The 13,553-nt window shown below is 43.9% G+C and overlaps 1 long non-coding RNA gene across 2 annotated transcripts in view; it reads right to left on the bottom strand.

Moving 5' to 3' along the window:
- Positions 1-13,553, bottom strand: part of LOC101141537 (uncharacterized) — a 90,174-nt gene that overhangs the window by 61,799 nt on the left and 14,822 nt on the right. For both annotated transcript variants that reach the window (XR_008667921.2, XR_010135000.1), the window contains exons 2-3: positions 10,368-10,538; positions 7,600-7,732 (exon numbers count right to left, since the gene is read on the bottom strand). This is a non-coding gene — a long non-coding RNA (uncharacterized lncRNA). The remainder of the gene's footprint in view (positions 1-7,599; positions 7,733-10,367; positions 10,539-13,553) is intronic.

Here is a 13,553-nt window from a genome sequence, read left to right as displayed (position 1 = left end):
ACCTACTCATCTGACAAACGGCTAATATCCAGAATCTACAATGAACTCAAACAAATTTACAAGAAAAAAACAAACAACCCCATCAAAAAAGTGGGCGAAGGACATGAACAGACACTTCTCAAAATAAGACATTTATGCAGCCAAAAAACACATGAAAAGATGCTCACCATCACTGGCCATCAGAGAAATGCAAATCAAAACCACAATGAGATACCATCTCACACCAGTTAGAATGGCAATCATTAAAAAGTCAGGAAACAACAGGTGCTGGAGAGGATGTGGAGAAATAGGAACACTTTTACACTTTTGGTGGGACTGTAAACTAGTTCAACCGTTGTGGAAGTCAGTGTGGCAATTCCTCAGGGATCTAGAACTAGAAATATCATTTGACCCAGCCATCCCATTACTGGGTATATACCCAAAGGACTATAAATCATGCTGCTATAAAGACACATGCACACGTATGTTTATTGTGGCACTATTCACAATAGCAAAGACTTGGAACCAACCCAAATGTCCAACAATGATAGACTGGATTAAGAAAATGTGGCACATATACACCATGGAATACTATGCAGCCATAAAAAATGATGAGTTCATGTCCTTTGTAGGGACATGGATGAAATTGGAAATCATCATTCTCAGTAAACTATCACAAGAACAAAAAACCAAACACCGCATATTCTCACTCATAGGTGGGAATTGAACAACGACAACACATGGACACAGGAAGGGGAACATCATACTCTGGGGACTGTTGTGGGGTGGGGGGAGAGGGGAGGGATAGCATTAGGAGATATACCTAATGCTAAATGACGAGTTAATGGGTGCAGCACACCAGCATGGCACATGTATACATATGTAACTAACCTGCACATTGTGCACATGTACCCTAAAACTTAAAGTATAATAATAATAAAATAAAATTTAAAAAAAGTATGTAAGTAAAAGCATCACAATTATAAAATAGTATATATAAATGTGAGCTACTATTACAATTAAGTATTATATATCATTTGTGTTTATTACTAATTGATTCTTTCACTGTATATTTGTAATAATTTTATGAACAGAAGCTGCTATTGTTATAATTGTAATACGTAAGCCATACATCATCATACAAAGAGTTTGCTTAACGTAACAGTGGGCAAATAAATAAAGGAATTATTTGAAGGTAGCATGTTTTTTCCAAATATTTTTACATATCTTATTAATCAAATAAAGAAGGTAACCCAGCCTTCTTGGAGCTTACGATACTGTCGCAAATACAGATCCCCATCATTGAATTATTGGCTAGATCGGTGTTAGTAAAGATGAATGACAAGGGGCAGTAGGAGCACAGACCAAGGAGACGGCCCTAGCAAGAAGGAGGAAGGTCTCATTGAGAAAAATCATCCCTAAGCTGAGCTTTTAAATTAAATAGTACTTAACAAGCAAGAGAGGGAGACAAGAAGAGTGCTCCAAAAGAGAGAGTAGTATGTTTGACAGACCAGAATCAAGTGCTAACATTACTGACTATAGGAACTGCAATCAACCCAGAGTGTTAGGACTGGAGAGAACCAAGGTCAGGGAGGCATGAGATAACCCTGGAGAGACTGGCAGAGGCCAGATCATGCGAGGTCCTCTAGAGCACATGAAGAATTTGAGGTTAAGGAAAAGCCACTGAAGGATATGAAGCAGGAGGAATATGAGCACATTTCCATTTTTATAATGGAACTTTGACAATGAAATGGAAAATAGATCTGAAGGGTCAAGACTAAGTGTAGGAAGGTCAGTTAAGAACTTGTGCAATGATCCAAAAAACAGGAATGATGTCTTGGACTAAGCTGGTAACAACAAGGTAGACAGAAGTGTGTGAATCTACAAATATTTAAGACCAGGTGCAGTGGCACGCACCTGTAATCCCAGGACTTTGAGAGGCCAAGGCTAGAGGATCACTTCAGCCCAGAAGTTTGAGGCTGCAGTAAGCCATGATCACACCACTGCACTCCAGCCTGGGTGACAGAGTGAGACCCTGTCTCAAAAAATAAATAAATAAAATAGAATTAAAAAATTTCAGAGGTATGAGCGACTAGGGTTGGAGAAAGATTGGATATGCAGCAGTGAGGGAAAGAGAGAACTCAAGAATGATTCCAAGTTTCTGGTTTGAGCGACTGGGTATATGATGAGGATACTTACTGAGAGTATGATCGAACCATAGAAGCAGCAGGTTTGAGGGGGAAAATAATGAGGTGAGTCTTGGAGATGTTAAGCGTGAGGTGCCTGTGGCAGAGGAAGTTAACTGTCCTCCCAATAATCATTCTGAGGGACTGCGGGTTATATGTGCTGTAGACACTCAGCTCACCTGAGTCTCTCTCTCCAACTTTCTATTAGGCAGTGCCACGTGGTTGCTTTGCAATACCAGAGACAATACACAATATAATGGCTCAAATAAGACTGAAGTGTATTTCTCTTGCACAGCATAGTCCTGAGTTTCTGGCCACACCAGAGAGAGCAGGTGAGAAGGTGCAAAGAACCTTGGCCTTACAAGCCAGTCGGACAAACTTCATCCCTGTCATTTTCCTTGGGTCATTTTAATAGATTTACTTAATTTCTTATTATTCTATCATTGGGTTGATAACGCCTAGGGCCTTCTATTTTTCATTTTCAAAATAGAACATCCCAGGTTTTAACTGACTACTCAGTCACCCAGGTAATACCACATTGCCTAACTTAGCTGTTGCCTAACTCAGCTGTTGGCCAGGCTGGTCTCGAACTCCTGACCTCAGGTGATCCACCCGCCTCAGCCTCCCAAAGTGCTGGGATTACAGGCATGAGCCACCATGCCCGGCCTACTGAGTCACTTTCTTAAGAGGAAGCGGATTGCCTTCAGCTTCCTCTCCCACTTTGAACGTGCTGGAAACAGTGCATTCAAGACATCTTTCTCTATGTGGAAAAGTATAATACTTTAAATGGTGAAGTCGCAAGACAAAAAAAAAAAAACTAAATCTCTGGGCAACTTCATGGACCCACTTGGTCTCCCTGGAAAGCCCAGGAATTCTGGACTATGATGTGAAAGAAAACTAAACTAGTCTTAATTTGAACCATTGTACTGTGTATTCTCTTTGGTACGGCAAAGGAGTCAAGAAGAGCTGCCTAGTAGAAAGTTGGAGGAGAGGCTCATGAGAGTTGGAGAGTCTGCAGCCTTCAAAAGGCCACTGAAGTTGTGGCATGTAGACACGTTGTCTAGACAAGGGGAAAAATAGAGAAAGGAGAGACTTGGTCAAAACCTTAAGGACTCCAACAAGGTGTCAGGGACCAAACCCCAAGCTAAAGAAGTAAACTGACAAGTGAACCAAAAGGCGAGCAGACCCCAGGAGAAAGTGATGTTCCAGAAGAGAGTGATCACATGCTAGCGAGGGGGCCCACAAGATGAGCACCTGTAAGATTTAGTGTCTTGCAGCTCTTTGGTGACCCTGGGGAACAATTTCAGAGACATTGGTAAAGGACAGAAGCCACATCCAAGTGGACTACAAGGTACCTGCAGTGATGACTATGACATGGTCATTCAGAAAGTGTGGCTGGAAACAGATAGAAAGAGGTAGTAAATCTAGAGATTATGGCAGGAACATCTTTTTTAAGATGGGAGCAGTTTGGCCATGTTTAAGTGCTAATGAGAAAGGAGAGCACACATGCAATCTGTAGTTCCAGATCACAAGGCGGTGAGAAAGAATGGGATGATCTAGTGATCCAAAGTGGAGGAACTGGCCACGGAGAGGGTAAAAAAGATCACTTCTATCTTAACAGAGGGGAGGGAGTTTATCCAACTACATATCCACTCCTCTAATCTGAGTGCAGATTAACAACTTCTTTTTTTAACTTTTATTTTAGGTTTAGGAGTACACATGCAGATTGATTATATAGGTAAATTGCGTGTCACAGCAGTTTGGTGTACAATTATTTCATCAACTACGTAATAAGAATAGTACCCAATAGGGCTTTTTCAAACCATACCCTCCTTCTGCCTTCCACCCTACAGCAGCCCCCAGTGTCTGTCATTCTCTTATTTGTGTCCATGTGTGTACTCAATGTTTAGCCCCCACTTATAAGTGAGAACATGCAGGATTTGGTTTTCTGCTCTTGCGTTAGTTCTCTTAGGATAATGGTCTCCAGCCACATCCATGTTGCTGCAAAGGACATGATCTCATTCTTTTTTATGGCTGCATAGTATTCCATAGTGTATATATACCACATTTTCTTTATCCAGTCTACCATGGACAGGCATTTAGGTTCATTCTATGTCTTTGCTATTATGAATAGTGCTGCGATAAACATACACATGCATGTGTCTTTATGGTAGAACTATTTATATTCCTTTGAGTATATATCCAGTAATGGGATTGCTGAGTTGAATGGTAATTCTGTTTTAAGTTATTTGAGAAATTGCCATACTGCTTTTCACAATGGCTGAAGTAATTTACATTCCTAACGGCAGTGTATAAGCAACAACCTTTTTTTTAATCATCACTTTAGACAAGCTAGTTACCAAATCAGTCAAGTGGGACTAATAAGAGTTTTTGAACAAACATTTATAATAGTAAACTCTCTCTTATAGAATTTTGAAAACACCCTAATCAGTGGATGCTGGATGCTGAAACTGTCCACATTTTATTATCTATATTAATGTGTATATGCAAAATGCTTGCCATTCCCAATTCGACATTTAGATTAAGAGCCTCTTGAAGGCAAGAATTTGATAGTTTTTATTTGACTCCCGAGTACTTCATAGGTGCTCAATAAATATTTCAGGATTCAGTTAAAAACTAGAGACTTCACAAAGTTTTTTTTTTTTTAGATGTAGTTTCACTCTTGTCACCCAGGCTGGAGTGCCAAGGCACGATCTCAGCTCACTGCAACCTCTACCTCCCAGGTTCAAGTGATTCTCCTGCCTCGGCCTCCCAAGTAGCTGGGATTACAGGCACGTGCCACCATGACCAGCTAATTTTTATATTTTTAGTAGAGACAAGGTTTCGCCATGTTGGCCAGGCTGGTCTCGAACTCCTGACCACAGATGATCCACCCACCTCAGCCTCCCAAAGTGCTGGGATTACAGGCGTGAGCCACCGAGCCCAGCCAATTATTTTTCTTTACCAAAGAATTCATCACTGGGTACCTTCAAATAGTCAGCAACCCTGGTGCATTTAAAATTTAATATAAACTTACATTCAAATTTGGGATATCAACTTGACATTTTGAATTGTTAGCATTTGAATTCTATGAATTATTACCATAGAATCCAGCCACTCTGATGTTTTAGGGGCATATCTATTAAGTAAAATCAAGAACCCAGAGCCTTTGTAGTCAGTGATAAGAGGTATAGGATTGAAAAAGATAGCAGTCAAAGAAATATTTCTGAAATTTCCAAAGCTAGGGACGGAGGGAAGATGCAAAGAACCCCAACCTGACCAGCCAGTTGGATAAGCCTTATCCCTGTGCCTCGAGTCATTTTAATAGATTCTTTTAATTTCTTATCATTCTATTGTGGGTTGACGAAGTCCAGGGCCCACCTATTTGTCTTGCCCCTGGAGCGAGTTTCTTTTTGAGGCCAAGAAATGATTATGGGAAGGAAATATGCAGCTATGCATGCTCTGGTGCCAGTTTTTACTTAAGCTCTAAAAATCACACTGCCATGCCTTTGGTTTCTGAATTATTAGTCTATTCACACTCTTTGCCCCCTGTCAGGAGATGGAACTAAGACACACTGACAGTTCCTGGAGAGCCGTGTTTCTCTCTTCTGGGTCACTGCAAGTCACCCTCAAGAACACAGCTCGGACGATGTGGTTGATGGGAACCCCAGTCTTCTGTCTTTATCTGCCTTCGGGAACAGAATAGGCAAGTGGCTGGGAGCATTAAAACATCACTTCTAGAGAATCACCATCCAGTCCAGTCCCATCATTTTGTAAACAAGGGCACTGTGCCCCAAGATGGGGAAGCAATTTGCCCAAGGTCATGCAGCCACGTCAGCAGCAGGCTGAGGCTGGGATCTGAACTCCTGACTCCTGGGACAAGGTTTCCCCTGGAGATCTCCAAATTAACACATTAACCCCTTTTCAAGTATTGGGTTCCAGCTATTTCTACCTTTCCTACATGTCTCTAAGAGGAGAAGAATGTACACATTCCTATCCACAGGCTCTATGTTTTTCTAAGATAAGTATTCAGTTGGGGCAGAATCTGTCCCTGAGTGACATGTACTTTCCATTTTTCCATCTTACTGTTTTCTACAAAGCCCCCAGGAGGTCACGGAGACTGGAGAACTCACCTTAGTGCTCTGCCTTCCTTATTAGCGTCTTCACAGCACCCCTACTCCCTCTCCAAAACGTTATTCCCAAATATCTAACCTGCCTGGCTCCTTTCCCATTTTGCAATGTCATCCTCTCAAAGCAAGGCATCTAGGCCTGTGAGGTCTTCACAGTCCAAAGGCACACGTTGACTAGGGAGTCAAGACAGTCCTTGAAAGTAGCCTCTGAACTTGGAAGCAGAAGTCACACCTTTAGAGCCCCTTTGTGTCTTTCAGGCCCTTTCAAACGTGCATACACAGATAAATATGCACATACATACATAAACAAGCATGCATGTATGCAAACTCACACTTGAAAATGTGTATATACACAAAAGCATGCACACATGTATGCAACACACACGCACACACACACACACACACACACACACGGGACAGCTAAAAAGCCAAAACCAAACAAAACAAAACAAAAAAAGGCCCATGCAGGAGAGGAGAAAATGTCCCCTTTCTATCTGCTTGCTGCCTCCAGCGAAAGCATTCCTAAATACGATAGGTTAAATATATTGCTGCTATTACACTCTACAAGAAACACATTCCATAAAAACGAAGGTGCTGTAAATTATACAAATATGATGCTAACAAGCCAGGAAACGCGCTGCTAATGAGGTCAGCCACAGAACTCCCGCAGCGCTGCAAATCATATGCCAATCCTGCATATGAGGTACAAGAACGGCATTGGGTCAGCATTTTCTGAGTGTGTTTGTAACCTGCTGTTTGGTGTATGGTTACACGGGTAGATAAAAAGCCTCCACTTCTCCCCCCAGTGGCACCCCCACAACTTTGTTTATGTGTCAAATATCCAAGTCACCAGACGAGCACACTCTGCATTAATGTACCTGACTATTATGCCTATTGTTCTTCTGCTCAGAGTAGAGAATTAGTCACTCAGATGTGTAAATATTGGTTACAGTTTTGAAGCGTGCAAGCTTTGTGTTCCTATCAGCCCCATTCCTGGAGGAATTATGCATGCTGTTGGCACTGGGTTTTGTACACACTGTATTTGCTAAAGCTCTAAAAATCAAATAAACATGTTCTCGGCTCCTGAATTATTAGTCCATTCACCATCTTTCCCCGTTAGGGGGGGAAACAATAAACACACCAAAATATGGCATTTAGGAACTGCAACAAGATTTCTGCTTGGCATTTACAAGTTGGAGAACAATCGAAACACCCTTCCTCTGCCTTTGTCATGCAGCCTTCAGCACAGAGAGCCGAGACAGCTTTGAAGTCCCTCCTGACCTCTTAGCAAATGAGATCTTTACCTAGGGTCAATGTGCAGGCTCCATTTCCAGACAGGTGTCAGATATGGGGTTCAGTGCTGCTCCCAGGGATGAGCCAGGGAGGGACTCAAGAATCTAGGCATTACCAGCTGGGCCATATAGCAAGACTCCATCTCTACAAAAAGAATTTAAAAACAGTATTAGCCAGGAGTGGTGGTACACACCTACAGCCCCCGCTATTCAAGAAGCTAAGGCAGGATTGTTTGAGCCAAGGAGTTCAAGGCTGCAGTGAATTACGATCATGCCACTGCAATCCAGCCTGGGTGACAGAGCAAGACTCTGTCTCTTAAAAAAAAAAAAAAAGGAAAAATAAAAGAATCTAGGCATCAAAGAAACCCACTCCACCCAAATTCAGAGGCTAGAGCCACATCTACCAAGAGCAGCCTGACTCCCCCCTTTTAGAGTTCTCTAACTCTGTACTCCCTGCCCGAGGTTGGGATTAGCAAAGTCACATGATACAGTTTAAAAGGCATTGTTCAGAATGGTTAGATTCACCCCATAAACCAAAGAACCCCCAGACTGGCAACTATTTGGAAGAAAAGAGGGCTGCCAGTTTCATAGGCCAATCCCATTGTTTCTTGGCACATTTTTTTCCAATACTAAGATCCAGGGCAGTTAAGGTTTAAAGCCATTGAGGGTGAGTGAATAGAAAAATTGCGAAGTTTATAGTGAGATGCTCAAAAGGATACAAGCGAACATTTAGCAGATAAATACGATCACAAAAATATCTCCTACCTCCCCCAACGCTAAGCAAGGTATTTATGGTAGAGCTTAAGTTTAGAGCCAACATCAGGGGTGGGGGGTATTTTTCTGAATGGCCTGGCCTAGCCCTAGTCTCAGACACCTGTTTATACTCCATCTCAAAGGTTTTATTGAGTCTGTGTTCTCCCCAGTCTAGGGGCCCTGCCGTGGATCTATTTGTATACACACATCACAGGTTTTGGAAAAAACTTCAGCACATAAATGCCATTATTTCCAACACAGTTGGTGTAAACCATATTTACTACCCAAACACTCAGCTAAAAATTGAGCTGCAAGGAAACAGTTGCAGCCGCAGCAACAACAACAACAAAAAAGAAATCAGTGACAGCTACAAACCACAACCACAAATCAAACACATTTGTACAGTGGCCTTGAGGTGGGAAGCACAAAACAAAGGCGTAGCAAGATGGCAGGCAGCGGCGGCGGCGCTCCACACACTGGAAGGAAAATTCGATTAGTAATTCCCTACTCTAAATTAAACACAGACTGCGTGTGGGGAGCACACAGGGATGTAAAAAGGAGTGGGATAGGTGCAGAGGGAGGCAGACACAGTAAGAGAATCACTGGTTTTTTCTCACTACCATAAAATCTCAACAGTCTATGTGGTTACTACAAGGAAATCTCAGGGTCTATACAGAAAGTGCTGGGACTGGCACTGACATTCAACAGCCACCTAATATCAAGCATCGTCCAAACAAGAGGAGACATCCAACAGGCAGCATCTCTGCAAGTCAAGGCTAGACCCATGCCCTGGAAGTGGGAATTGCCTTGCTTGTTACTCCAATGAAGAAAGAGAAGGCCACAACATCAAAGCCACACCCACACCCCAAGTGGGAATTTTCATTCATTCCTTTTTTTTTTTTTTTTGACAAGCATTCACTAAGCACCTGTTTTGTAAACAGTAAAAATGATGTGTTTGGCACTGTAAAGGACAGAAATATAGGTAAGACCTTATAGTCTAATAGAGAAATAAGAAACATTCATAAGCTCAGCACAGTGACTCACACCTGTAGCCCCAGCACTTTGGAAGGCCAAGATGGGAGGATGGTTTGAGCCCAGGAGTTCAAGACCAGCCTGGGCAACATAGCAAGACCCATCTCTACAAAAGTACAAAATAATCAGCTGGGTGTAGTGGCATGCACCTGTAGTCCTGGCTACTTGGGAGGCTGAGGTGGGAGGATCACTTGAGCCCAGGAGGTCAAGGCTACAGTGAGCAGGGATCACGCCACTGCACTCCAGCCTGATCAACAGAGTGAGACCCCATCTCAAAAAATAAATTAATTAAATTAAATTAAAATAAAGGAAAATTATTTTAAGCAAAAAAGAAAATGACGGTTAAGTAGAAAAAAATGATAATAGCTTTTTTTAAACTGTCAAAAAAGCAGTATATGATTGACAACCCAGGAAGAGAATGATGTGAGCTGTAACTCCTGACTGAGTCCCAGGTAAAGAGAGAGTACTATAGGCTGGGGGCAATCCAGGAAGGTTTCAGGAGGAAGTGGACCTTGAAAGTAGACTGAACTGAGCTGGACAGAACAGAGTCAGGAGGAGCAGACTCAATGCAGGAAAATTACAGGTGTGAACAGCCAGGAGATGGGAACAAACGTAGGCTGTCTGGGAAGTCTAAAGCGACCGTTTTGAAGGATGTGCAGATTTGTAAAGGGGAAGGGAGGCAGATAAAGTTGGAAAGGTTGCTTGTTTCTGCTGAACATTAACCAAGCTAATAACGTTGGAGATTTGATCATAGTTGAAAATTACCTGTAATAAACACTAGGCAGTCTTCAGTAGAAGATAACCCTTATTCCTATATTCCTCATGTGTTTCCACAGAGGGAGAGGGAGTCACTGCAGAAGCAGGCACAGGACTGTGTGCAGGAGGATGGAGGCGTCTGTCTCCAGCCTGTGTGAGTCCGTCGTGAACACTTGAGCACTGGGGTCTTTCATGCCACCTCCCTTCTGGAAAGCACTAAGCCAGGGTAGTATACTTACCAACTGCCTCTGCCTCCTGTCAGGCAAAATGCATGTTCAGGGGAAGGCAGGTGAGGGCCAGTGGAAGAGGGAGACAGAGAGATATTGTTCTTCCAGGCCAGGCAGAAGGTACTTGAACTCGGTAGGAAGGTCGGCTGTTTGTAACGGGAATGAGTTGAAAATCGCCATCACCTAGAACAGACAAAGTGTGAAATATGCATTTTTCTCTTTTGTTTTACACCATTTTTATGAGACCTCTGTGTAGATGCAGCAAGCAAGCCCTTGGCTCGAGCCCTGCAGGGTTGGCAGATTTATTACTGAAGAAGAAAAAAAATGAAAACAGTTCAGCTGTCTGGCCAGGTAGAGGGGATTATCTCCACTTGAAAGAAATAGACAAAAAAAGACTTGCTGGGATGGTGAGAAGGACCCTCGCCCTGTCCAAAGCTGTGCACCCTCCACTGCAGCTAAAATCTGCCACTAATTCTTCAAATGGTTCTTATTTCCACCTCCAACCTGGCTACGAAAACCAAACTGCCTCTCCTGCAAGTCCCCTCACTGGCTCTCTTTGTACCAAACCCTCTTGGTGCCTGTCCCAGCATGGTGGAGTTGCCAGCCTGATGCGGATGTTGATTCTTCTACCACCACCAAGGGGGTGGGCCCAGACCCGGAAAGTGCTCCCCAGCTGGGGCACCTGGTGGGACCTGGGTCTAGAGCAGCAAATCACCACAAATTCCAGCTCCTGGAGAGGCCTCCAGTCAGGAACTTGGAGCACCTCCTCTACCTCCTCTGGCCTTTTCCGGGGCCCTACCCTACCCAGGGCTCAGCCCAGAATCAGTTCAGCCTTGGGTCAAATACCCCATCTTATTTTCAGAAATAGTAAGACTGTCAGAGTACCAAAAATGGCTGTTACAATTTACAAAATGCCCTTTCACTCACATTATCACATTCAACCAACTTTTCATTTTAACAAACTTCATTCTTACCATGTGCTAGGTACCAGGCATAGAAAGGGATCATGACGACACAGCTCCAGCCCTCAGGACTCTCACAGACCAGTGGGCTGGCGTCTTAGTCCTCAGGCTGCTATAGCAAAATACCTTAGACTGGGTGCCTTATAAATAACAGAAATTTACTGCTCACAGTTTAGAGGCTGGGAAGTCCAAGATCAAGGTGTTGGCAGATTCAGTGTCTACCGAGGTTTTCCACTGCTTCATAGATGGTGCCTTCTTTCTATCTTCATGCAGCAGAAGGGGCAGAAGGGCTCCTTCAAGCCTCTTCCGTAAGGACATTGATCCTAGGCATGAGAGCTCTGCCACCTTCCAAAAAATCCTCACCTCCTAATACTATTGTACCAGGATTAGGTGTCAGCATACAAATTTGGGGATGGGAGGGGGGACATAAACATTCAGACCCTAGCAGCTGGCTTCTCCCAGCCCCCATTCAGGTAGGTGTGATTTTCATGCCTACTGCTTCCTGCTTCCTGTCCTCCCTTCCCCTCTCCAGCCCCTGCTTCCTGTCCTCCCTTCCCCTCTCCAGCCCCTGCTTCCTGTCCTCCCTTCCCCTCTCCAGCCATCCTTGGAAGACACTTTTCCATCAGTTCTCTTCTCCCAGGAGCTCTATTGCTGCTCACCGTTATCAAAGGCCACACTCACCCAGAGGAGAAGAGGTAGATAAGAGAAAAGACACTTCCTACGTCCCAGGACCTGAGCCTGGTGCCTTGTCCCTGGCTTCTTACTACTAGCTTTGTCTGGTCATGGAGAACTGGTTGGCTCTCCCCACTTCTGACTATACCTCCCAGTCCCCCAACCCTTGTCTGACCCCTAGAAACTGAGATCTTGAAGTCCCAGCTGGGGTTCCTTTTCTGAGACCATTGCAGACAAGGGAGGCTCAAGCCCTCACCCTCCCTCTTATCCATCAGCCTCACCCCCAGCACTGGCCTCTCCTGCACCACTGTCCTGCCAGACTCCACCTCCTTGCCCCACACCCCTACCCTCTCTCCAGCCCCCAAAGAAGTGAGGGATGAGTGTTTGCAAAGTGCTGTGAGGAGGAAAGAAGCCAAGTACTTCCCATCCACAAGAAGAAAGCAATTTTAATTGAAAAACGGAATCGCAGATTACATGCAAATCTTTGTTGGCAAATTTCAATTACCGCCAAATTAAATGCATAGCTAAGCTAAGCATCTTCGGGACACTCCATTTAATGTTTTCCCGGGATGTGTCCACAGCAATCAGAGGCAGCATGATAGGTGTCCTTCTAAAGAATGAGCCCCCAGGGAAGAACTCCAGGATGCTCAAGCTCTAGCTGCATGGTGCCCACATTTGAGATAACAAGGTTATCTCAGCTGGGAAGTAGCCCAGGAGGGAAGAAAAGAGAAGAGTTCTTCCTGGCTTTACCCCTCCAGCCTCCTGTCCTTCAAACAAAAGCAGGCACCAGCAAGGGAAAAAAGAGGAAGCATTCTAATAGCAATAATACTAAAAATTACCCTCCAAAAAATTGCCTTGTCTTTGCCTATTGTTTTACAAATGAGAAAACAGAGGCTAGAGCATGCCTTGAGCAAGCTCAGGCAGCTCGCCGCAGGCCCAGGACAGGAGCACAGGTTATCCACGCCCAGAAAAGGATTTCATTCCTAGATCACCCAGTTAACCCTAAAGAACAGGGCGCACACTCTGCTATGGCCTAGGGATGATGATGCTGTTTTTATTCAGCTGTTTTTCATTTCACTCTCATGCTCTACTTTGTATTGGCAACTGTATCAGGCACTTTGCTCCCTGCCACATGTCCCTCAATACAGTTCAACACACATACACTGGGTGCTTCGACACACCAGGCACTGTGCTAGGTACTGGGACTAGAAGACCAGAAACCCAACCACTCGTGCATCCCACAAAGCTGTAGGTCATATCCTGCAAGCACTGTGTCTTGCTGTGAGAGTGAACACTACAATCACCACATCTGAGACTTTGGTTTTAAGCTAGGCTCTCCAAGCAGATTGTAAATGCCTTAAGGAAACAACTGTGATCGTTGATCTAAGCAACTCTACCCTCTAGGTCCAGCACCCTTTAGAACCTCCCATACCGTGCACTCACAGAAAGTAATACATATTGGAAAGAAATCTGTAAGATCATGGTAGTTGCTGCTCAAAAAACATGGGGATAGACATGTGAAGTATCACCCTGCATTAAGAGGTGCCCCTTGATGCCTTCCATC

The sequence above is a fragment of the Gorilla gorilla genome, chromosome 7 (assembly GCF_029281585.2).
Source record: "Gorilla gorilla gorilla isolate KB3781 chromosome 7, NHGRI_mGorGor1-v2.1_pri, whole genome shotgun sequence".
Taxonomy (NCBI): Eukaryota; Metazoa; Chordata; class Mammalia; order Primates; family Hominidae; genus Gorilla; species Gorilla gorilla.
The sequence above is the reverse complement of the archived record's forward strand: the minus strand, read 5'-3'. Positions and strand labels throughout refer to the sequence as shown.